The sequence below is a fragment of the Hylobates moloch genome, unplaced genomic scaffold (assembly GCF_009828535.3).
Source record: "Hylobates moloch isolate HMO894 unplaced genomic scaffold, HMol_V3 SCAFFOLD_2, whole genome shotgun sequence".
In the NCBI taxonomy this organism is placed as follows: Eukaryota; Metazoa; Chordata; class Mammalia; order Primates; family Hylobatidae; genus Hylobates; species Hylobates moloch.
This window is the reverse complement of record NW_026652277.1, coordinates 46,163,209-46,189,005: the sequence shown is the minus strand read 5'-3', so window position 1 is coordinate 46,189,005 and position 25,797 is coordinate 46,163,209. Positions and strand designations below refer to the sequence as shown.

At 38.8% G+C, this 25,797-nt stretch overlaps 1 long non-coding RNA gene across 1 annotated transcript in view; it reads left to right on the top strand.

Annotated features, from left to right (window-relative positions):
• Positions 1–10,031, top strand: part of LOC131382236 (uncharacterized) — a 24,231-nt gene extending 14,200 nt beyond the window's left edge. Inside the window, exons 2-3 of the long non-coding RNA XR_009211526.1 lie at positions 4,655–4,935; positions 9,938–10,031. This is a non-coding gene — a long non-coding RNA (uncharacterized LOC131382236). The remainder of the gene's footprint in view (positions 1–4,654; positions 4,936–9,937) is intronic.
• Positions 10,032–25,797: the final 15,766 nt, after the last annotated feature.

Genomic DNA, 25,797 nt, shown 5'->3' with positions numbered 1-25,797 from the left:
GAAAAGAAAAGAAAAGAAAAGAAACTCACTCAAAACCACACAACTACATGGAAACTGAACTACCTTCTCCTGAATGACTACTGGGTAAATAACAAAATTAAGGCAGAAATAAATAACTTCTTCGAAACCAATGAGAACAAAGATACAACATACCAGAATCTCTGGAACGCAGCTAAAGCAATGTTTAGAGGGAAATTTATAGCACTAAATGCCCACATCAGAAGGTGGGAAAGATCTAAAACCAATACCCTAACATCACAATTAAAAGAAGTAGAGAAGCAAGAGCAAACAAATTCAAAAGGTAGCAGAAGACAAGAAGTAACTACTTTCAATTTCATATGGAACCAAAAAAAAGCTCATATAGCCAAGACAATCCTAACCAAAAAGAACAATGCTGGAGGCATCATGCTACCTGACTTCAAACTATACTACAAGGCTACAGTAACCAAAATGGCATGGTAGTGGTACCAAAACAGATATATAGACCAATGGAACAGAACAGAGGCCTCAGAAATAATGCCACACATTTGCAATCATCTTAGTTTTGACAAACCTCACAAAAATAAGCAAAGGGGAAAGGATTCTCTATTTAATAAACAGTGTTGGGAAAACTGGCTAGTCATATGCAGAAAACTGAAACTGGATCCCTTCCTTACACCTTATACAAAAATTAACTCAAGATGGATTAAAGACTTAAACATAAGACCTAAAACCATAAAAACCTTAGAAGAAAACCTAGGCAATACCATTCAGGACATAGGCATGGACAAAGACTTCATGACTAGAACACCAAAAGCAATGGCAACAAAAGCCAAAATTGACAAATGGGATCTAATTAAGCTAAAGAGCTTCTGCATGGCAAAAGAAACTATCATCAGAGTGAACAGGCAACCTACAGAATGGGAGAAAATTTTTGCAATCTATCCATCTGACAAAGGACCAATATCCTGAATCTACAAGGAACTTAAACAAATTTACAAGAAAAAAACAACCCCATCAAATAGTGGGCGAAGGATATGAACAGACAATTCTCAAAAGAAGACATTTATGCAGCCAACAAACATATGAAAAAAAGCTCATCATCACTAGTCATTAGAGAAATGTAAATCAAAACCACAATGAGATACTGTCTTAAGCCAGTTAGAATGGTGATCATGAAAAAGTCAGGAAACAACAGATGCTGGAGAGGATGTGGAGAAATAGGAACGCTTTTACACTGTTGATGGGAGTGTAAATTAGTGCAACCATTGTGGAAGACAGTGTGGCGATTCCTCAAGGATCTAGAACCAGAAATACCATTTGACCCAGCAATCCCATTATTGAATATATACCCAAAGGATTATAAATCACTGTACTATAAAGACACATGCACACGTATGTTTACTGCAGCACTATTCACAATAGCAAAGACTTGGAACCAACCCAAATGACCATCAATAACAGATTGGATAAAGAAAATGTGGCACATATACACCATGGAATACTATGCAGCCATAAAAAAAGGATGAGCTCATGTCCTTTGGAGGGACATGGATGAAGCTGGAAACCATCATTCTCAGCAAACTAACACAGGAACAGAAAACCAAACACCGCATGTTCTCACTCATAAGTGGGAGTTGAACAACGAGAATACATGGACACAGGGAGGAGAATATCACACACCAGGGCCTGTTGGAAGTGGGGGACTAGGGGAGGGATAGCTTTGGGAGAAATACCTAATGTAGATGATGGGTTGATGGGTGCAGCAAACCTCCATGGCACATGTATACCTATGTAACAAACCTGCACGTTCTGCACATGTATCCCAGAACTTAAAGCATAATAAAAAAATAAAAATAAAAAAAGATGTATCCCTCATTAGAAGGTCTTTGCACACACTCAGAACTGGAGCACTAAATCACTGTCCAATCATTATTGTCCTGCATGGAGCCTATGGAAAATTGGCAGTCAGAGCAGCTGTGACCTTGTAAGCTGAAGTAGAGAAATCCCCAAAAAGAAAAGGCAGAAGAAGCCCTTCAAGGATGTGGCATACACAGCTTTTTAAAAATGTCACATGGCTGTGAACTGCTGAGAAAGAGCAGCTAATAGAACACCTCATGTTCAGCTATAAGGAATGTGACTGCTCTTTTTTGAGCAGAGGCTCTTTAGGCCAACTGTGAATTTAAGAGACAAATTCTGAGTCTCTTCAAATAGCTACAGTCCCTAAACTGAAATCCCAATTCACATACACAATGTACAAGGAATATTGGTAGTAGTCTTTTCAAACACTGATGTATGCTTTGATTGAAGACATCATCTATAGAAATGAAATGCAACGATATTATGAATGCATGTGTACATGCACAAACAAGCACACGTGTTCATCCAGTTAACAAATATTTATTGAATTCATCTACTCTACGTGATCAAGACAAAAACGTGTTCGGATATTGCTTCTGCTCTTTCATGGAGTTCAATGATTTTTAGACACAGACATGAATGATTATAATGCGAGGGTTTTTTTTAATTGCTAAATCATTACAGTGATGGGAATAAAGCAATGAATACTTCGAAAAAAAGAGATTATTTCTATCTGGGGTGATCAGAGTGTTCAGAAATGTGTGCACACACACACATACACACACATATCATAGTCAGCAATATATTTTGTGAGAAATGTCCAAGAACGTACAAAAGGAACCAGCCAAAGGTAGTGAAGAGACTGTTAACCAAAGATCTACAATACAAATAGAAAAATGAGCCAGGTTACTCACTACCACAAGTAACACCAAGAACTTGAAAGAGCTTGCAGTGATGAATTTGGAATAGACAAACTAGAAGTGAAGTTAAACTACCAAAACTTATAAAAATTAAATGAAGGGCCAGGTGCAGTGGCTCACACCTGTAATCCCAGCACTTTGGGGTGCCAAGGCAGATGGATAGCTTGAGCCCAAGAGTTCAAGACAAGTCTGGACAACATGGCAAAACCTCGTCTCTACAGAAAATATTAGCTGGGCATGGTGGCATGCACCTCTGGTCCCAGCTACTTGGGAGGTAGGGATGAGAGAATCACTTGAGCCCAGGAGGTCAAGGCTGCAGTGAGCCATGAGTATTCCACTGCACTCCAGCCAGGGTGACAGAGCAAGGTCCACTCTAAAAAAAAAATTAAATGGAAGGAAGATTCTGTTTCTAATAAATATAACAGTCAAATAGAAAACACTCTCTCAATCAATAAAGTAAGTATCTCCTTCCCTTATGTGTGAACCTCATACAACTTTCTGTAATGAACTCTGTGAACTCATTGTTATTCTAATGAAGTGGATATGTAAGTAGAAATTAATTCTCTCAGTTCCACAAGTGTAACACTAAATAACTGAGTGTCTACTAGGTGCCAAGGATTGTGCTACGGTCTTTAACATTTATTTACCTATTCTGGGTATTATCCCATTCTACCATTAAATATTATTCACACTCGGTTTGTAGGAAAAATTGAGATATGCCAACTCTAACTTCAGCAATCTTTCAATAACATCACTTGCTTCTAACATAAAGGAATTTATTTCATTTTTCCCCTTATTAGAGCATCTCAAGGCTTATCTTTGAGTTTAGTAAGGTACTACTAAATAATAAACAGTGCTTATCTTTTCTTCTCCCCACTCAAAAGCTTGTCAGAATATATTCCAGAATATCAAAAACAAAACATAGCAAGCCTAAGTAAGTCCTTATTTTAGCTAAGTGAATAACATGCTGGTAATTCTGATTTTTAATAGATGGAAATGTACACATTATGAAATTAAAGCCAAACACTAAGTAAACACTGTAAAACCCATAAAAAGTTTCCTAAAATCTGGAGACTCCAATTCGCTACATTAAGACATCACAGGAAAGAAACTGTGAATTATAGACGGTTCAAAATTTTTGTCAAAATAACACATTTAAGTTGGTTGTTGAATAAAGGTTATGGCCTCTGCTTAGACTGAGAGTTTGCTGAAATCACATCTCAGGCATAGCATCCTCCCTAATAGTTAACATAGTGCTTGGTAGAAAAATAGGAAGAAACCATATTTATTAAGGACATATATAATTAATCATATCCATTCTATGATAGTTGCCTAAGTTTTCCTAGCATTAGACATGAGAAACAACCATTCACTTTCCCAAAGCTATATCGAGTCTCTTAAATAAATATTTTGAAGAAGAACACATTCTGCCATGTATTTTGAAACTAAAGAAAAAAATTCAAATTCAATTTAACCTATTTCTACACTCCTAAATGAAACCAATAAAGAGAAATTTATTCCAGTCTAAACTTTGCAATCACAGAAGAAAAACCTCTGTGGGGAAGTCTCCCCATGGATCCCTCCTGGCCCTTGTTGGGCATCTCTGCTCCAGAGTAGCCCATCAGAGTCAGTGTGAAGCACAATGGCTTTATAAGCAGGCAGCCATTTCCAAGGCTGAGTGTGCAACATGTCATTCATAAGTAAAGCCCTCAGGCTCATCCAAATTCTACAGCAGCCAGTCATTCCCTGTGAGGTCGCTATCTTAAGGAGATTAAAGAAGTCTTTCTTGAAGGCTTGACACTTCTTAAGACTGTCATTGTCTCATCAGATTAACACTAGCACTCTGATGTAAAAGACATCCAGGTTCTCTGTGGTTTAAGGCAATTCTTTTGCAGGAATCTCTGAGGATAGGTGGCCACAGCTGTAGCAGCTTCCAGTAGAGCTCTATTGCCCAACTACCAGAAGACCTGGACTTCCAGAAGAAAAGGTGATTCTTTTGATTCTCCCAAGTCCTGCACAGAAGCTAACCTGGCAATGATAATGGCACTTCTACTGTGCCTCTGCAGTCAGGAGTTTCCCAGTCCAGCTGCAGGCCATGCTGAAGGAAGAGAAGAGCCAGGAGGGCTGGATAATCTCAAATCTTACTTGGAGTGGGGAGTATCTCCCTCATTAGAGTGTAAGTTTCATGAGAGCAGGGACCTTTCTATTTATGTCTATATCCACCATACCCAGAAGAGTTCATAGTAAAAATTCAATGCATTTTTGTTGAATCAAGGAATACTGAATGAACCGGTGAATCACTAAAGCAGTCAAGTATGAACAATATTAAGAATAAACATTTTTAAGTCTCTCAGCTTGTTCTCTTCCTCCTCTGTAGTCTATTCTCAGAGCAGCTGTATTAGTCAGGGTTCTCTAGAGGGACAGAACTAATGGAATATATATATAATATAGCCCGAATTCCAAAATTGAAGAATTTGGAGTCCGATGTTCGAGGGCAGGAAGCATCCAGCATGAGAGAAAGATACAGGCTGGGAGGCTAGGCCAGTCTCTCCTTTCACATTTTTCTGCCTGCTTATATTCTAGCTGCTCTGGCAGCTGATTAGATGGTGCCCACCCAGATTAAGGGTGGGTCTGCCTTTCCCAACCCACTGACTCAAATGTTAATCTCCTTGGCAACACCCTCACAGACACACCCAGGATCAATACTTTGTATCCTTCAATCCAATCAAGTTGACACTCAGTATTAACCATCACAGCAGCCATGTGATAACTTACATTACATCACGTCTCTTCCCTATGTAATACCCCACAATGGCTGACAACACACTGGGAATAAAATGCAAATTCCTTATCATAGCCTGCCAGGCCCCACATGCTCCAACTCCTAGCTCCTTCTCTGACCTCATTCATTCCCTACCTTTCTCTCCCTCACTGGCCTCTTTGTAGTTTCTCAGAAAAGTCAAGAATGCTTCCACCTCGTGGCTTTTGCACTTGCTTTTCCTCCTGTCTGCAACTCTCTTCCTTAATGTGTGCATTATTCACACTTCAGTTCATTCGGAACTCACTGAACTCTAGAGAGGACTTTTTGACAAGCCTGTCTAAAATAGTACCCCACATCACCTCTATCCCTTACTCACTGGCTGTTTTTCTTTACAGCAGTTACTCTTTTCTGACATATTAAATGTTGATGTGTTCATTTTCTGTCTCCCTCTCTAAAATGTGTGAGGATGAGGATGATATTTTGTTTATCGGTCGATCCTCAGCACCTGGGCAAATGCCCAAAATATAGTAGGAGTACATTATGTAAAAATTTGGTGAATGATTGAATGCAACAATCTTTCAAATTTGCTCAGACATCCTTGAAAATTCTACAAAGTGAAGATATCATTCAGTCACTGAACAGTTATCTGGTACTGCTTTTGTACCTGGCACTGGATAGGCCTTGAGATAGGCACAGGAGAGAGTCACATAAATCCCTCATGGACCCAGCCTTCAAGAAAACTAGGGCAGGCTTTAAACATGTTCCATGAATTGCTACAGGCAATATACAAACTGTAAAGAGAAATAAGGAGGAAACAGTTCTACCTAAGGGTGGGAAAGGCTTCATGGAAGAATTGAAATGTAGGCCTGAAACAACTTTCCATAAGGAAGTGGCAGCATATGCTCAAGGGGGCATGGAACAGTCTGGTGGGATGAGGTGAGGAAATGTAGGTAAGTATGGTCACAGCACAAAAAGCACAGGGCTCCAAGAGCAGCAGTGCATGTGTGGTGAGAGCTGAGGCTTCATGGGAAAGTGAGAAACTGATTATTGTTTATTTCCCATGTTAAGGATCTGGAACTTTATTCTGCAGCCTGATGAAACCTCCTTAAGGCCCGGCCTAGCAGGATCATTACTACTTTAAGGTCTGAAAGGGACGAAATGCCCATCTCCATCTGCGTGCATCACAACTTTACTACCAGCATTTCTATATTGTAGAAATCATTTTGCATGTGAATAATGCCTAAAAGGGAACACAAAAACAGGAAAACAATTTGATTCACTGGGAATTGGAGCTTTGGGGGTTTTCTTTTTTTACTGAACTTCTTTTCTGTTGGGAATAGGCTCCCAAAATCTGACCATAAACTGGCCCCAAAACTAGCCATAAACAAAATCTCTGCAGAACTGTGACATGTTTGTGATGGCCATGACACCCACACTGGAAGGTTGTGGGTTTACCAGAATGAGGGCAAGGAACACCTGGCCTACCTAGGGAGGAAAACTGCTTAAAGACGTTCTTAAACCACAAACAATAGCATGAGCCATCTGTGCCTTAAGGACATGCTCCTGCTGCAGATAACTAGCCAGAGCCCATCCCTTTATTTCAGCCCATTCCTTTGTTTCCCATAAGGGATACTTTTAGTTAATCTATAATCTATAGAAACAATGCTTATCATTGGCTTGCTGTCAATAAATACATGGGTAAATCTCTGTTCGAGGCTCTCAGCTCTGAAGGCTGTGAGACCCCTGATTTCCCACTCCACACCTCTATATTTCTGTGTGTGTGTCTTTAATTCCTCTAGCGCTGCTGGGTTAGGGTATCCCTGACTGAGCTGGTCTTGCACTTTTCATTTCCTATTAAAACCTGGTTTTCAGCAGGGTGCAGTGGCTCATGCCTGTAATCCCAGCACTTTGGGAGGCTGAGAAGGGTAGATCACCTGAGGTCAGGAGTTTGAGACCAGCCCAACCAAACATGGTGAAACCCCCTCTAAAAAAATTAGCCAAGCATAGTGGTGCCTGTAATCCCAGCTACTCAGAAGGCTGAGGCAGGAGAATCACTTGAATCCGGGAGGTAGAGGTTGTGGTGGGCCAAGATTGCACCATTGCATTCCAGCCTGGGTGACAAGAGTGAAACTCTGTCTAAAAAAAAAAAAACAAAAACAAACAAACAAAAAAACCCCTCCAAAAAAACCTGTTTTTCTCAGCCTCTGTCATATATTGGACTATGGTCTCCAGGTTTACAGTTGCCACCCTCTTTGCAGGTCTGATTTCCCTGACATCAGCACTCCTCTGGAGATACAGCTTCACAATTATTTGTTGACTTTGCGTGGAGTAATTAAGCCCTAAATTCTGCCTTTGCACAAGTCTTAACACAGTGAATAGGTCAATTATAGATAAGGACTGCCACTGAAAAACAAGCTTTTCTGACCATTTTAGCCCTGAGCTTCAGGCCTTCTGGTTATCAGCTTTCCAATCGCCAACCTTTAGGGCATTCATCTAGTCTACTTGTTTTCAATGTTTTTAAATAAAATCCTTTTTTCTTTTCCTCAGAACAATCTCACAGAGTCCAGTGTATAAAATCTGTAAAGCAATGTTTTATTAATGATAAATACATTATGCATGTTTAAATTTGTACCATTCTTTTACAGTGAAAGTGAAGAATGAGCACAATGTGGCTATTTTGATGAGCCAGACATTTTCAATCCCGACTTATGGGTGACAGTTGTGGTTCTGTCATTCCCAGAATAAAACTTGTTTCTGATTTTTTGTTGGAAAGCATTAAAAAAAAAAAAAAAAAAAAACACTGGATCTAGTTCATACATCCTGCATTTATAAAAGAAAAAGAGAAACCGAGAGACCGAAGCAGAGCTGGGAACTAACAGACGCCTCATTTGTAACAACCCTTAGTAGGTTGAGGTTGCAAACTCATTGTTCTAGACTCTAGAGTCAGGAGCCAAATCCAGTTCAGTTCACAGTGCATGTGTTTTCATTAGTGTCACTGTTTAAAAACTGAAAATTTTCATTTAAGAATCTGGAGATTTGTCTTCTCTTGGAATCTCTGAGGATCTGGTAGTACTGGGGCCACATTCCAACCTAGTAACAGCTTTAGGCCTGAAAGAAGCTGTTTGCCCTTTCCAAATGGCCTTACACATGCATGCCTCCCCTTCACTACCCTCCTGGCCTTGTAATATGGAAGTTTGTGTTTCCCAAACTACATGTCCAAAGGCAATGGGAGACACATTTTTGCCTTCTCTCTGGTTCCATCAACCCTAATCCAAACCACCATCAGGCTCTCCATGGACTGCTGCGGTAACCTCTTAATATTCACACTGTAGGGCTGCTCTCCTTGTGCAGGTCCCGGGCCTATTTACCCTCAGATCCAACCTTGCCCTTCACTGACTCCTGGGACCTGCATTTTCAGACACTCATGTTAGCTGTCTCTCAACTGGCTTCAGCCAATGGAAGGCACTGCAGGATACTGGAAGGCAGGAGAAAGGAAGAAGCCAAGGTATTCGTGTCCCTGCCTCTCTGCCTTATGTGGTGTCTCTGGCAGGAGCAGCCTCTCTCCCCTGGCTCCGCTCGTGGAGTCCCCACACAGGCTGTCTTCTGCCAGAACACACTTGCATCACTCAGGGTCCCAACAAGAAACAGATGGCATAGTTTAAAAGGATGATTCGAGGTGCATTTATTTACACAGGGACTGTTTACAAACATGTGCGTATAGAGGAATCACAGTGGATAGTGCTTAACACTCCTAGACCCAACAAGGAGTGAGTCCAGAAGAGTCACCCGTTTTGTGAGGAGGGGGCACGTTCAGGCAAGAGATGCAGTCAACTGAGGCTAACTCTATGGGGCAGGAACGGGGGAATAAAACCCCCGACATTGTTTTTCCTCCCTCCTCAGGGTTTCTCTACAGTGGTGCTATTGACATTCGGGGCCAATAATTCCTTGTATTGGGACAGGGCTATCCTGAGCACTGCAGAATGTTTAGCAAGAAGCATCCTGGCCTCGCCTCTGCTAGCTAGATGCCTCCCAGTTATGACAAGGAAAAATGTCTCCAGATTCTGCCAAATGTCCCTGGGGTGCAAAATAACCCCTAGGTGCGGACCACTGAGATACAACTACCTGCTGTAGGCCATTTAGGTCAGCCTCAGAGCAGAGAGACGAATGGAGGGAGATGGAAAGTGGATTTGGAGAGGCACAACTCCTTACCCCACACTGACCTGGCACTGACCCCCCCACTCAGTCTTCGGACCTCAGGATTACCTGGAACCTTCTCAGAGCGTCCTTGCCTGGCCAGCCCCACACAACTTGTTAAATTAAGCTTTTACTTATTATTCTAATTGTACCCTATTGTTTTCCCTCAGGCCTTATCACAGTTTGTGATTATCTATTTTATGTGTCTGTTTATCTTTAATAGCTCTCTCACCTGTGGACCGAAAACCATTTGCGGATATGGGCTGTGACTGCTTGTTCACCTAGATGCGAGCCCAGTGCCTGGCATAAAGTCAGAGGGCAATAAACACATGGTGTGTAACTAAATTACGAATGAATGTATTCACTTGCAACAACTATGGTAGTATATAGTCTTTGGGTTACTAACCAAAGATGGCCATACATTTCTTTGAGAGTATGATCCTTTTGATTCCCATCCTGCACCTCACATTCCTGTCATGGTGATTCTGCTGCTCACTAATGTTAGAGAACTCTGTTTTTCTGTTTCTCAGTAGTGTCAGAGAGCCACTGTTTTAGTTCAATGTGACAGGCAGTGGAGTATTAAGAGCAGGGATCCAGAGACAAATCCTTGGGTTCACATCACTGCTTCTTCTACTCTTGACTTGCTGTGTGACCTTGAGTGAGCTGTTTAACCTCTCTTTATTTTCCTCATCAGTAGAATAAGGATAATGAAACTATATATCTCATAAAATTAGTACAAATAGTAAATTGAGATAAGAATTTTTAAGCACTTAGAAGATCCTCATTCTGCATAGTGTAAGAACTATATAACTAAATGTTAAATAAAATAAATGTAAATAAGTAAATGTTAATAAGTAATGTATGTAAGTAAATGTTAAATAAAATAAATTAAATAAAATAAATGTAATCTCAGGCAAACATTAGGCTTCCTTCCCATGAAGTCTTGTTCTTTTATTTCCCTTCCCTTTGGTGGCTACAAGACTGGAAAAGTCCAAGCTCTTTACAGTAAACTTCTCCCTAAGAGGTGTTGAGTATTTAGTCTAGACTATGCAGCCCACAAGCAGCAAATCCTTTAGCCCTTCAATGGTGCCTCTGGGCTGTGTGACTTGGGCAAGTTTATGTCAGGATCTGTCTGCCCGTTAAGCGAGCTTTCCATGGTCAAGGGTGGAATGTAACCTGTTCTACTCATTTACCCTTTGAGCTCTTCTTTTTCCATTTAGCATATGATGCACAGGTAGCTAAACAATTTATGAACTAAACTTCCTTCCTGGTTTTTATTTTTATATTTTTCCATGGAGTATATTAATGCCAAAAGTAAACCACTTATTAATTTTATGTAGAATATGACCTAAGTATGAAGCAGTGAAATAGTTATTGTACTTTTATATCACTTCAAGCTGAAATATTAACCAAAGGTATTCTAATTAAAACACCAAGACATGTCTTCAAAACATAGAAACTTGGCTTGTTTTCTAATACAGAATAAAATGATATTTTCCTCTTTAATTTTATTTTATCCTTTAAGCTTATATTTGATAAAGGTAGAAAGTTCACTTTCTGAAAGAATTAAATACCATTTACAAAAAGAAAACTTAGGTAATCATATGTAGAGATAACAGAATTGACTTCACACACAATTGAAAGGCAAAAGGGCAAAATGTGTGACCCACATGCATATTAATTCTGAAGAATTAATAGCCTGATTTATCTTTGATTAATTTTTAATCCTTCAAATCTTTGCTCTCATTCTTCGATCTCTCAGAAGACATATCATTTCTTTCATCATACATTCCGAAGCTTCATAGACTAGTTTGTACTCACTAGTTTCTACAGAACATTTAAATATTACAAGTGTTGGAGAAACATAAAATCTCTCCTTACCCTTTACCGTGACTTCATTTATCTGGGCGATCTCCACAAATCTAGAAAGTAGCTTTGCTGTTTTCATCAGACATTATTCATTTACAAACTTTAGAGTGCCATCTGCGGGCCAGGTGCCACACCAGGAACTGGAAAACCGGCAAGAACAGGTCCCTGCTATATAAGTTTTCAGGCACAAAACAAACACGCGTTTAAACAGAAAAGTTTGTGTATTCAGGGCAAAGATAATAGTAAGTAGAAGAACGCTGAGATGGGACAGAGTGTAGTGTACCCAAACAAACAGCAAGAAGGCCAGCGATGGATGGGAGAATGGTAGGAAGTGAGGCCCATAGGGTAGCCAGAAGGCTTGGTAAGGACTCCCCCGAACTTTATTCTACGTAATGGGAAGCTATGAAGTGCTGAAAGCGAGCCTGATTTACACTAGGACCACTCTGGGAGCAGAAGGCATGTGCAGACTAGAGTCCAGGTGGAAACAGTAGAGGCAAGGACACAAATTAGGACATCAGCTGAGGCAAGAGATGATCATTACGTTGGAGGAGGACAGCAGGGGCAGATAAAAAGAGAAGCGGCTGCACTCAGAATATGCTTTGAATGTGGAGATGACAGATTTGCCAACTGTAGGATTAGATGTACAAGCTGACAAAAGTGTTTTATTTATGATATTTCACAGAAATTATGACAACTCTGTTTGCACCATTTTAGTAGAGCAAGAAATTAAGTAGTACACAGCTATGTTGAAAGAAAACAACTAAAGTTTTAACAACTTTCACCTAAACTAGAGAGAAAAAGGAAAAAACAGATACAGTACATCTAAACAGATATGATACACTTAGATATAATATATCTAAACAGATACGATGCATTTAGATATATCTAAACAGATATGATACATTTAATTACACCTAAATTGTTTTCTTATATATATAATGCTCTTGGGCATAGCATTAGCATAGTAGGTTTATTGAGGATGTTAAAAGTACAGAAAAAACTTTTTTTCATATTTTACCCTTCATTTACCATTCCTTTACTACATATCTTTCTCAGTTTTAGAGAATAAAATAAATTTCAATGCAAAATAAAATATACAATTAATAAATAATAGTATTGCCAATTTATTGACTAGCTACTGGGGAAAGAATTGGCAAATTCCTGTTTGTTATTCAACGATTTTAGTTTACCAACCATTGTTGTTTATTTTTGTCATTGTTAGCAATTTAACAACCATTGTCAATTTACCATTTGAAAGTTTAATGAGGCAAAACTCAGCATCAGAAATGGCATAACCTTTCCAAAGGAATTCTTTACATTTAGTGAAATTTCAAAAACACTCTGTGGTTGACTTTAACAGTATTCTTTCTCTCATCTCACTGCTTTGCTAACATTTCTTATACATATTTCTTTTTCTTTAAAATATAAACTATGTAATCATTGGTCCTTTATAAATTAATCATATATCTTTAATATGAACTGATAGAGAATGGTTATTTCTGAACATCTATTTGGGTTCCACAAATCACTTCCCAAGAATTTTAAAGTGAAGAAAACAAATCTGAGGTTTAAACTTGTAAAAATCCACACAGAATGAATATGATTAGCTCCCCAGATGGGTAAATCAAAAGATTCCCTGTAGATGCAAAACCAAAGAATTTGGAACACCCAACACTCCATTAAAATTACCTGGGTATAATCTCTATGATGTCAGGCTGAAAAGTGACTATAACTTAGTGAAGTGAAACAATTAATTGTATTGTGTCTAATGTAAATAAAGACTATGAATAGCAAGAAGGTGTTTAGACTATAGCACATATGCATACACACAAAAAGAAAACCCTATTACTGTAGTATTTATCCAGGCTTAGCCAGGTAAAGAAAATTCCGTGACTTATAAAAAAATTATTTAAAAGACATGCAATTTATCATCCAAGATCTGCCCCCTGAAAGTGCAGTGCACGAAAGAATTGCATCCTTCTTCGTCGTTTCTAATTACGTGTTTAAAATGTGCCTTCTTCCACCAGATTATGAACTCCATTTGGAGGGGAATGGGGGGGAATCATGTCCACACAACACTACATCTCTAATACATTCTGTTAGAAGAGAATTGTGATACTCTGCTCCTGGTTGACATTGGAGATACGATTCACTAAGCATACTTCTAGCATCTCTCTGTCCATTTACTCACTCTTCCCTGGGGAAGAGAAGTGGAAGCCTGAGAAAAGTAGTAGGAATGCTCAGGTGTACCATTCTCCCTCTTGGGAGCTGCCTGCCCGCAGCAGGAAGTATCTCCCTTCACCTCTTATCTCCACCCTGTGGAGAAAAGATCTGCCTGCCCTGGTCCAGGACTGCAGGGACCACATGGGTAGTTCTTCCTAATTCTGAGAGTTGGTTCATTGGTTCACTTGGGTCTCTCATGAATCTATGACTCTAATCTTGATCTATAAATGATAGAGATGCTATTTTGCTTCCATCTGCTTTTCAGAGTTTTTTTTCTTAAATTATTGAGATTCCAGGCACAGCAGGGAGAAAGGTCCTATGTATTGGCCCCCTTGAAACTCTAACACATAACACAATATCTGATTCTCTGTAAATGCTTAGCAAATATTTCTTGAGCAACTATAGAGATTAACACAAAAAGGCTGATTGTACAAATTTAAGTTCTCTGCCCACAAAAAGCCTTAGTATACTACAGGTGGAAACTTGGAGGCTTACATCTTGGCCATCCAGTGCCCACTTTTCAGATAAAATAACAGAATGATCTGGGACTCTGAGATCAAGATTAGGCTAGGATATCTTTGGAAACTGGGTCGAATGTGGAACATCATATGCCTCAAGACTGTGGTAGAGAGGCTGAGTAGGCTGTCTAAAAATACTATTCAATTTAAAGAGTGTACAGAAAGAAAAAAATCTGGGCAAGACACCAACAGGATAAAAATCAAGGAGATGGAAATGAGTAGTTAGAACAGAAGTCTATGGAAAAGACAAATTCTGGAGAAAAACGCTGATCTGGCTTGAAAATGGCTGCAGCATATTTTATTATGCACTTCATGGCTGGAAATGAAGGAGCTGGAGGGGCACAGGGAGCTGGGCATCTTACGGCTGCTTGTTTGGGGAAGTGGGCAATGACGACTGTCTCAGATAGGGAGGATGTCCTTCAAGCCCAAGAGCACAACGGAAGCACATTTTACTTCAATAAGAAATATCATTGCCTGATTTAATTTTGCGAATGATTTTCTGCACTATTACTAAAATGTACTCACTAAAAACAGCCAACTATAAAACTCAAAACAATCAAGTTTTTACATTAAACAGGAAATCAGAGCTTCCTTTTATAATAAACAACTATTTAGGTTGTGCAAGGCACAATATTTATCAATTCACCCAGAATCTTGAGTTATAAAACACATTTCCTGATGTTTATTTTTCCTCAACATCCAGGCTTGGACTGGAGCAAGTCCCTGACCACTTAACTCTTAATAGCTGACGCTGCCTCACCACACCTCTATTCAATGTCTGTACATTATTCAAAAGAAGTGAAGGGAAAGCCTTGGTTGCCTTGGTTGTTTGGAAGCTATTATTTTCATTCTCCTTGTGTGGCAGAAGAAAAAAGACAGCAATGAAGGACCTGTCGACATGGAAAGAGTAAACTGAACTGACGTTTTCTTCAAGTAGTGAGTCTTTTTTCTAGGTTGTTTAGCCCTCCTCCTACTATCAGTTATTTATGTTTTAACTGGATCTATCTGGTGCTGATTTATATGAAATACTATTACTACTTGAGTATAACTAATGGCTTTAAGACAGTTACTTAGAGTAGCTAGAAAGTTGTCTCTTTAAAAACGATTTTAAAAATATATACGAAAGTATCCAGAAAAAATAATATATAAATAATATTTATTAAAATATTTATCAACTATATAATAAAAATATAAAAAATAATAAAAGTACTAAATAAATGGGAGATTATCAATGTAAATTTAAGAAGTTGATAACTGTACTGTAATCGTGTTAGAAAATCCACACTGAATACTTAAAGAACCACAATCTGTGATGTAAGTTGTAATTTACTTCAAAAGGTTTAGGAAAAAAAAAGTTTGTTTGTGTGTGTGTGTGAGAGAGAATATATATAAAATATACACGTGGCTTACATAAAACTTTCCATGATATTACATGGCATTATATATTACTTACCGTTTGTCAGTAAACATCCATATATTTTATAGTTGTGACTAAGGATATAAAAATGTTTGAGTAGTAACTTATTTCATATAACTCTAAAATCAATAACTGACAAATATTAATAACCAAGTACAGTAAATATAAAAGCAAACACAAGAAGAACCCAGCAGATACCTCAGTGTCAATTCAGTAATATGCCTAATCATACATAAGATGACTTTCATTTACTGCTCCTTATGGGAACTTGAGTTAAAAGGGCAAGAAACAAGTGTCTGTAGCTTGCTGCTTCTAGAAATCCTGACCACTGGCTTGATGTCACAAAACCTTAGCTGACTTACTTTTGTACTTCACTGTTATTGTATAACAAGTTAATTCAAGGATGGCTGGCGATTGAATCCATGTAAAAATGACTATATCCAAATCACTTTATGTAACCTTAATATATAGCATAAACATAAATACATATAAAAATCAATATTAATAAATAATAGAAATTATATCCACGATATTTGTTTCAAAAGGAAACACAGACGCATGAAATGTACTCAACACAATAGGTCATCTCTTATTTCTAGCTCACAGAACACTGCCTACCACAAAGTGGCACATAATAAATATTTGTTAAGTGAATAAGCAAATGAACTAAGAAATGAAAAAACAAAATAATATATGTAATGTTTTTAAATGCAAAAACCGGCAGATAGCATTCAATATGTGATATGGTTCAGATTTGTGTCCTCATGCAAATCCCATGTTGAATGGCAATCCCCAATGTTGGAGGTGGGGCCTGGTGGGAGGTGATTGGATCATGGGGCTGGATCTCCCCCTTTGGTGCTGTTCTCCTGCTGGAGTTCTTAGAAGATCTGGTTGTTTAAAAGTGTGTAGCAGCTCCCCCCACCCTTTTGCTACTGCCCTGGTCATGTAAGATATGCTCACTCCCCCTTTGCCTTCCACCATGATTGTGAGTTTCCTAAGGCCTCCCCAGATGCAGATCCTGCCATGCTTCCTGTACAACCTGCAGAACCATGAGCCAACTAAACCTATTTTCATTATAAATTACCCAGTCTCAGGTATTTCCTTATAGCAGTGCAAAAATGGATTAATACAATATGATCTTAGTAATAAACTTAATAATACTACTGTATAACATTTAACTTTGTCCTAGCCATCATGAGACAATAAATTAGTAATTCTCAATGAAAGGGAGCATGCCACACTCCCCTAGGGGACAGTTTTTAGAGTTTTTTGTTTATTTTCTGTTTTTTTGCCTTTACTGACTGTTACTGTGATTGGGGGCCCAACTATAGGTTGGGACCAAGGGGACTGGATGTTGTGAAATGTGTAGTACAGCCCCACAGAATGAAGAATTGTCCTGTGTTCTCTGCAATTTTATAATGTCCAACACATGACAAACCTTCACATTTTGTCATAGTTTTCATATATATCAAATTTTCTAGGATTATGACTACTGTATAAGTAGAGGAAGTATTATATGCTGCTTTCTTTTCTTTGTGGGGGTACTGGGAGTTAGTAAGAAGTTCAGAGTATGTTACTAAAAGCAGTATCACTTGTGGGATTTGAATTGCTAATATTTCAAACAGATGAGTCTGCATTTATAGCTGTTTAATTCATGTTGAAAGAATCTCTCTCTCTCTCTGCCCCATCTATCCAACTACAAATACATTTATTTGTCCCTTGTTTTAAAATAATAATTATAGAGAAGAAGGATTGACCATCAACTAAATATTGCCTTTTCCTAAATCTAAATTTATTCATTCCAAGTAAGGACAACTATCTGCCTCTTTCCTTTTCTTTTCCAGTGGAGCCATGCTGAGTATTTAAATACTGAAATGCATATCATTTTACTACATATGTAAAATTTTATTTATCTCTTATTTCACAGTTGAGGTATTATATTGATTCTTTAAAGTCATATATGCAGGTAGATTGCATTTCTATGAATTTCATTCAACGGTCGAAAAGGAAGATGATAAAAAGTTATTAATTAAAAAGTCTTGGGTTGGATAGGATTGAAAACTACTGCACTTGATCCTATGAGATGCCAAAATAAAAGGCAGAATTTTCAAAACAGCTTTGCAACACTTTTGACACCTTAGAATGTGGAGAAAGAAGAGAATTGATGAGAATTATAGTTCCATACCCTCCCCTTCCCCCAAGCAACCTGGGCAGTATGCTACCTCTACTTTGAGGTAGGATAGGAGCTTCCATGAGAGCACTTAGAGAGCTTCAAATACGTTCCCTGCAGTTGGAGACATGTGTGCCTTCCTCAAGTCTGAGAAAGCTAAAGGAGCTAGAAGAGACTGCCAGCAAGGTAGAGGTGCCTATGTTTTGACAGACTGGCACTTTGAGAGTTGTTGAGGATAATGGATACATGCCCAGATATGGGTACAAGAGAGAGGGAACCCACACATCACCCTTTTATGTCCAACTTAGCCTATAGGATTTCCTAGGAGGATAGTATGAATCCAATGGTGAAGGTCTGTGTGGAGTGGATCATGAATACTAAGGGCTTGTGGGAAGGTGCTGAGCTTTGAGCCCAAAGCAATACATTTGCTCTTGTCAAAGAAGCTATCAATCTTCTGTCCATGTAGATATTATCTCTGGTATCTTACTAGGCTTGACTCTTTGAGAGATTAGCTCTCAGAGCCTGTGCCACATAATTGCTATCTGAGAAGTTTCATTACTTTATCTATTTGCATTACCAGTGCAACCTTTTTAAAAATGTTAGAATATTGTTTAGGAAAGATCCTTTTATTTTCTCCATATTTGTACTCATTTTCAGATATGAAAGCTACGCAAAAATCAGTTACGAAATTGAGGAAGATGAAACTAAAGATGCATCATTTACATTCAATCCTAGTTGTATATTTAACAGCTTCTTCCATAAGCACAGGTTTAGTACATAAAATTATATTTGAAGTCCTCAAATTTGCATGTTACCACAATGCAAGCCTCTATAAGTATTATCATAGATTACCACTCCAACCAGAGTAAAAATCTCTCCTTGAAAATTTTTTCTTTAAGATTAGAGCAAATGGAAACAAAATCCATTAATACTTTAGATTTTTATCTTGTGGTCACACAAGTCAGAGTAGTTCAGTCTTGTCATATCATGCATTTATCTACATGCAACGTTTTTAACTGTACCATGATTGAAGAATAATAGAACCATCAATTCTAAGCATTCACGAATTTTTTGTCACTCCATATCAAGCCAAGTGTGGAGTGGAAAATGAATCAGAGACCTGATTCTATGGCATATAGAGACAAGGGGCAGCATACCTCTCCAGGCAGTAAGCTCTCTATCTCTGGGGACACTCAAGTGAAGGCAAGAATCCTTCATCTAGGACATGAAATTCCTGCATTGACTCTGAGATTACACAGATAAAGCTAATAATTCATATGCAACAAGATAGATATCACTTGTTAGCATGAGGAGGGGAGGTTGGATCCTGCAGAGAAAGAGTACTAAAACCAGTGACATGAACCACTGACTTTTGATTACCCAGCATGCATTCACACTTATTTCCTTTCAGGACAAACAGCCCTTTCACATTCTCAGGCCAATTGCTTCAAGTAAAATTATCTCTACCTTAGGGATCCAGGATTGAAGCCCACCACAGGTTTAGCAGTACATTCCCTTCCCTGGCCACAGTGGCGATTGCAGGGTTGAGCATTAGACCTATAAGACAGGCTAATCAGGACCAATAAGCTCAATTCTAAAATTCCCTCTGCAGCAAGCTGGAAGTGGAGTATCTCTTACACTGGATTGGGTGTTATCATGCTGTGAGCCTGGAACTCTGCAAGGACAGCTGGCAGAGTCAGAAAATGAAGCCTATCAAGAGGATTCAGAGTATGGCCAGGCGCAGTGGCTCACACCTGTAATCCCAGCACTTTGGGAGGCCGAGGCGGGCGGATCGCCTGAGGTTAAGAGTTCGACACCAGCCTGGCCAATGTGGTGAAACCCCATCTGTACTAAAAATACAAAAATTAGCTGGTCATCCTGGTGCACACCTGTAGTCCCAGCTATTCGGGAGGCTGAAGCAGGAGAATCGCTTGAACCCAGGAGGCGGAGATTGTTGCAGTGAGCCGAAATCACACCACTGCACTCTAGCCTGGGCGACAGAGTGAAACTGTCTAAAAAAAAAAAAAAAAGAGGATTCAGAGTAGAAAAATAGCGGACTCTGAGTTCTGAACCAAGACACACCTGTTCAGTTACATAAGCCATCACAGTACTTTTTTCCTTTTTACTAAGCTATTTTGAGTTGTATCTTTTCTAACCTGCCTGTTCCTGCAAACAAAAAAGGAAAAAAAAAGGAGCAGACTAGCAGATCAAGTGGAGATTATAGTGTTCCATTCTATCCTCAGTACTAAGGATAGTGGCAGATACATAAAAGGTGCTCAATAAATACTTGCTGAATGACTGAAAAAAATGCTGCAAGCAGCAGGAAGAGCCAAGATGGCTTGGAAAAGGACAGGGATAAGGAGGAAGTGGCTGGTGACTGTGTGTTGGTGAGGAGACTGCGTAGGAGTACAGGAGAGATTTTTAGCAGCTGTTATGAGTGCAAGACTTGGGGAGATGGAGAGAGGCATAAAGAGAACTGTTAGGAAGTTTGCTCTATGATAAGCTGCATACAGTTTTCCTTACAGAAGGAAATATAACCTAAAATTCTATATATTGTTCTTCAAGGCTTCTGGAGTCACACTTATGACCTTGAATGTAACTTCTTGCAGAGGCTGGCTTTGAGGCAGAGCACACTTGCCAGATTTAATGAGGATTACACAAATGCATCTAAATGCTTTATGTGGAGATCAAATTTAAATGTGTTGATAAAAACAGGCATATCTTGACCTGTCCTCAAGACAAAAAATAAAAGGAACGGTTTTCCCCTCAAGCATAACTTCGGTTAGAAAGTTAAGATGCATATCCAGCATAGCCTGTTGATATTTATTTCAACAAATTCAACTCAAATTTTTGGCCATCTAAGTTCTTTTCTTGCAATTTCCACTTCTATATCAAATCAATGATCTAGCTTTTTTTTTTAAAGGAAACTAACTTTTGTAAACAAAAAGTCTATTGAAGAATCAAGAAACTTGATTATTTATACATTGACAGTCCTTCCATTTTTTAATAAATCTAGAAAAATATTCATGCTTACTTGTAACTCAATGTTTGTGATCAAAAATAAAGCAATGTTTCTAATGGAACCATTACCAGGCAAGCATTGACAAACTGAATATTTTACATACTGTCACTATAGCTTTGTTGCACTAAACTACAATGTTTTTTCTGAAGAAATCAGATAATATTTTTAGCTTTTTTTAAAAAGACAATTCTATGTTGTGATGCTAACCAAAGCATCCTTTATTTAAATTCTGGTGAGGTACTGTCACTATACCTGGGGGTGAAGGGTACTTAGCAGAATAATAAAAATGAAAGCAAGCTTGAAGGGCTCTCCATGACGCCAGTGACAACAATAGAGACCTGACTTGAAGCTCCACAGTAACTCTCTCCCTGACCTTGAGTGTCTTCCTCACTTTCTGCATGTCTCACTAAATCACATAAGGTGAAGTACCTCTTTAAGAGTATTAAAGGCCTACTCTGTTATTGCGACATTAAGAACCTAACACTTAAACACATTGGTGAAGAAAGAGAACATCAGATGACTAATAAGAAATAGGGGCTGGGCATGGTGGCTCACGCTTGTAATCCCAGCACTTTGGGAGGCTGAGGTAGGCGGAACACCTGAGGTCAGGAGTTCAAGACCAGCCTGGCCAACATAGTGAAACCCCATCTTTACTAAAAACACAAATTAGCCAGGCTTAGTGGCGTGCACCTGTAATCCCAGCTACTTGGGAGGCTGAGGCAGGAGAATTGCTTGAACCCAGGAGGCAGAGGTTGCAGTGAGCCCAGATCACGCCATTGCACTCCAGCCTGGGCAACACAGCAAGACTCCGTCTCAAAAAAAAAAAGAAAGAAAGAAAGAAGAATTGATAATACTCAAACTTATTCCTCTTGAGCAAATAAAAATATGTCATACTTGGCTTACCAATATTTCAGAATGAAAGCTATTGTCAGTGATTTTTTAGAGAGGCTATATCACCAAACTACATATCAAAACTGAGAAAACATATATATCTTAAAAATAATTATTTACCCTTTGTTAAAATTAATTTTTGTTAGCTCCAAATTGTTTTTTGCTACGAATAATATTTAAAATAATTTTAAATTATTAACAGTGGTATGGGATTTTTTTCAGCTGAGAAACATTTGTTTAATAGGTTTAAGGAGAAGAAGAAGATAAAGTTCACTTGGAAACCTGAAAACTCAGAAGATACAATGACTCGTGGAAAGGGATGTTAGGGAAAATACCATAAATGACAGACATTTTAGCATGCTTTCTATCTTGAGTAGGATCTCATTTATTTTAAAAAGTGAAGTGAGATTTGGATCTACAGTGACAGAGTTTTCCAAACGTTAGCAAATCTTGGCTCATATAGGGAACAATGTTTGCACTATGCTCGGGGATAATGGATGAGGTTGCTCCTAGCTGAAGTGACAGCCAAAGGTTCTGGGCCACCCCCTGGCAAAACTCAGCTGCTCTAGCGGCTGAGGGGATCAATATATTCACGCACCTGTGCCCATTCTTTCACCATCTGTGGAGAAACGTTGCTCTCCAAAATAAAAAGCCATGTAAATCTTCCACTACTTCTGGGAAACAGCTCCATGTACACTCATTCACAGTATTGAGTCAATAAAAACTCAGTATGTCATTGCAGCATTCAATATTCCATAAAGCTATTTGGGGCCAAAGGGTACTATAAGCTCAGACTTGCATACAATAGCAAAGGATGTTACCTTTGTTTTATAATCATACCAAAAAGGAAGGTATCATTAATATTATAGCTAAGGTCAAAATTCATATTTATTGGTTACTATTTAGTGTATATAAAAATTCAACTGTCTTATATTTGGACAACTAACCAAAATTAATCTCTAGCTATAAAATAAACATTTTCTCCTTATAATTCCTATTTTTTAGCTAGCCATTTTGATTAATGTGTTAGCTAACATGTGTCAACATTTTCTAAAATCATGCTTTCATGTAGCATCTAAGAATTAAGAAATATTAATATCAAAAATGCCAAGAGGGAAAGAATGCATGATGTAACTGAATCATTGTAACAAAATGGTTCAATAATCAATCACCAGGTATTGATAGTTTTTGGGGTGGAGGGAGTTGTGGCTGGAGTGAGGGGAGGTTGCCAGGGGAGTGGAGATAATCCTACACAATGTCTTGGTCAGCCTGGGCTGCTATAACAGAATATTATAGACTGGTGGCTTAAAGGAGAGATATTTATTTCTCAAAGTTCTAGAAGCTGCAGAGCCAGAGATCAAGGTGCTGGCAGATTTCATTATTGGTGAGGGTTCTCTTCCTGGCTTGCAGAGGGCTGCTTCCCACTGTGTTCTCAAAGGGCAGAGAAAGGAAGCCCTGGTGTCTCTTCCTCATCCTGTATGAGCACTAGTCCCATCATGGGGGCTCCACCCTCATGGCCTCATCTAAACTTAATGATCTCCCAAGGGCCCTGCCTCCTAAGGCACACTTTGCGGATTAATGTTTCAACATATGAATTTTAGGAAGACACAAGTATTCGGTTTGTACCATATAGAACACACCATTCTCTCCGTTCTATCTGTGCAGGCAGGAGCCTTTTTTATGTGAACCTAAGAAAGTAGTGTTTCCAGCCGGGCGCGGTGGCTCACGCCTGTAATCCCAGCACTTTGGAAGGCCGAAGCGGGGGGATCGCCTGAGGCCAGGAGATCGAGACCATCCTGGCTAACACGGTGAAACCCCATCTCTACTAAAAATACAAAAAATTAGCCAGGCCTGGTGGCGGGCGCCTGTAGTTCCAGCTACTGGGGAGGCTGAGGCAGGAGAATGGCGTGAACCTAGGAGGCGGAGCTTGCAGTGAGCCGAGATCGCGCCACTGCACTCCAGCCTGGGCAAGAGTGCGAGACTCCGCCTCAAAAAAAAAAAAAAAAAAAAAGCAGCGTTTCCAACAGAGAAGACCTAAAGCTCTTCCACCCAATACCATAGCCACCAGCCACAGGTGGCTGTTGAGCACTTCAAATGGGGATAGACCAAATTGAGATAAACTGTGTAAAATACATACTGTATTTTCAGAACTTAGTACCAAAAAAATGTAAACTAGCATATTATATTAGGCCATTCTTGCATTACTATAAGGAAATACTTGAGACTGAGTAATTTATAAAGAAAAGAGGTTTAATTGGCTCACAGTTCTGCAGGCTGTACAGAAAGCATGGCGCCAGCATCTGCTCCACTTCTGGGAAGGAGCTTTTATTCATGAGAGAAGGCGAAAAGGGAACAGGTATATCACATAGCGAATGCTGGAGCAAGGGGTTGGGGGTGCCACATACTTTTAAACAACTCACTATTGTGAGAACAGCACCAAGTCATGAGGGATCCACTCTCATGACCTAAACACCTCCTACTAGGCTCACTGTCAACACTGGGAATAACATTTCAACATGAGATGTGAGCAAACTATATGACTTATTAATAATTTTTATATTGATTTCATATTAAAATTATTACAGTTTAAGTGTATACACTACTAGAATTAATTTCACCTATTTACTTTTTAATGTGGTTACTAGAAATTAAAATTACATATGTGGTTCACCTTGTGGCCTGCATTATATTTTTATGGGTCAGTGCTACCAGCCTAGAGCATGAACAGAATGAGGTAGAAAAAAAAAAGATGAACACACAATAGAAAGAGAAGATGCTCTGGAAACGGATAAGGAAAGAAATATTTTTATTAAGCACATCTAAAATATTTATTGATTCCTCAGTGAGAAGAAATTATAAATTAAGAAGCACCCTGTGTGGTTGGTCTAACTTATTGAGAACCTGCGTCAGGTTCTCAATCTATGAGGTGAATTTAGTCATTCTTAATGAAACCTTTATATTGTTACCTTTACCAATTTCTCCTTCAAATGTGTTACAGATAGATGGATATCTCTACTCCATGGAGCCTGACTATTGCAAAAGATTCTGGTTAAGAAAATGTGGCCACATTACAACTATATATTTCATGTAGTACTGCCAAGGGATATAAAGTACTTTAAGACAGATGGTTAAATATCCCATTTTAAAGATTTCCAAACATCTTTGAAGAAGAGAGAAATGGTCGTTGACATCTTTGCCCTTCTCAAGGCATTGAGAACTCCCAGGAGTGCTTGTTAACTTCCCCCTGGGCTTCTGGGTGTGAGATCTCTTCTTTCCCCACTGATTGACTCCACCTACCATTTCCTCCCTGGGCAATACCCTTGTTCTTGCACCTATCATTCTACCTTTTTCCGTATGTTAACAGGTATCATTTATTTGACCCTTAGCCTTTGCACTCAATCTATTCAAATTTATTCTGATATCCAATGATAAGGAAAGATGGAACTAGTTTGTGATTTCAGTTTTCCAAATGAATTTCCCAGATCATTATATAAGCTCTGAATCTGCTATGGCAAAAAAAAAAAAAAAAAAAGCTGTGGCTTTTTCTCTGTTCCAATCAATTGCCATGTAGAAAATATGATTCTTTTTTAAGAAGTGGGTACAGAGAATTCGTAACATGCAATACTCTGAAACTTTTGAACTACCTACTTTCCACTCTATCTGTATCTCCAACTATCACGACTCCTAACGCTAGTCTTCAACTCAGTTCTGGGGAGATAGAGGGTGAGAAGAGACAGGCACACAGGCAGGCAGACAGACCACACAACAAAAACTTTGTTCTTCAGGTAATGAAGAAACACTAAAATTTAATTTTGGGTAAAAATGCCCATAATTAGTATTTCTAAAGATTCTCAAAAACAAACAAACAAACAAAAAATCAAAAAGAAAAGAAAAGAAAGGAAAAAAGGCCCAAGGATCTTGTAGATAATTATGACTAAGTATTTATTTTAGGTCAGATGCTACTCTCAGGGTT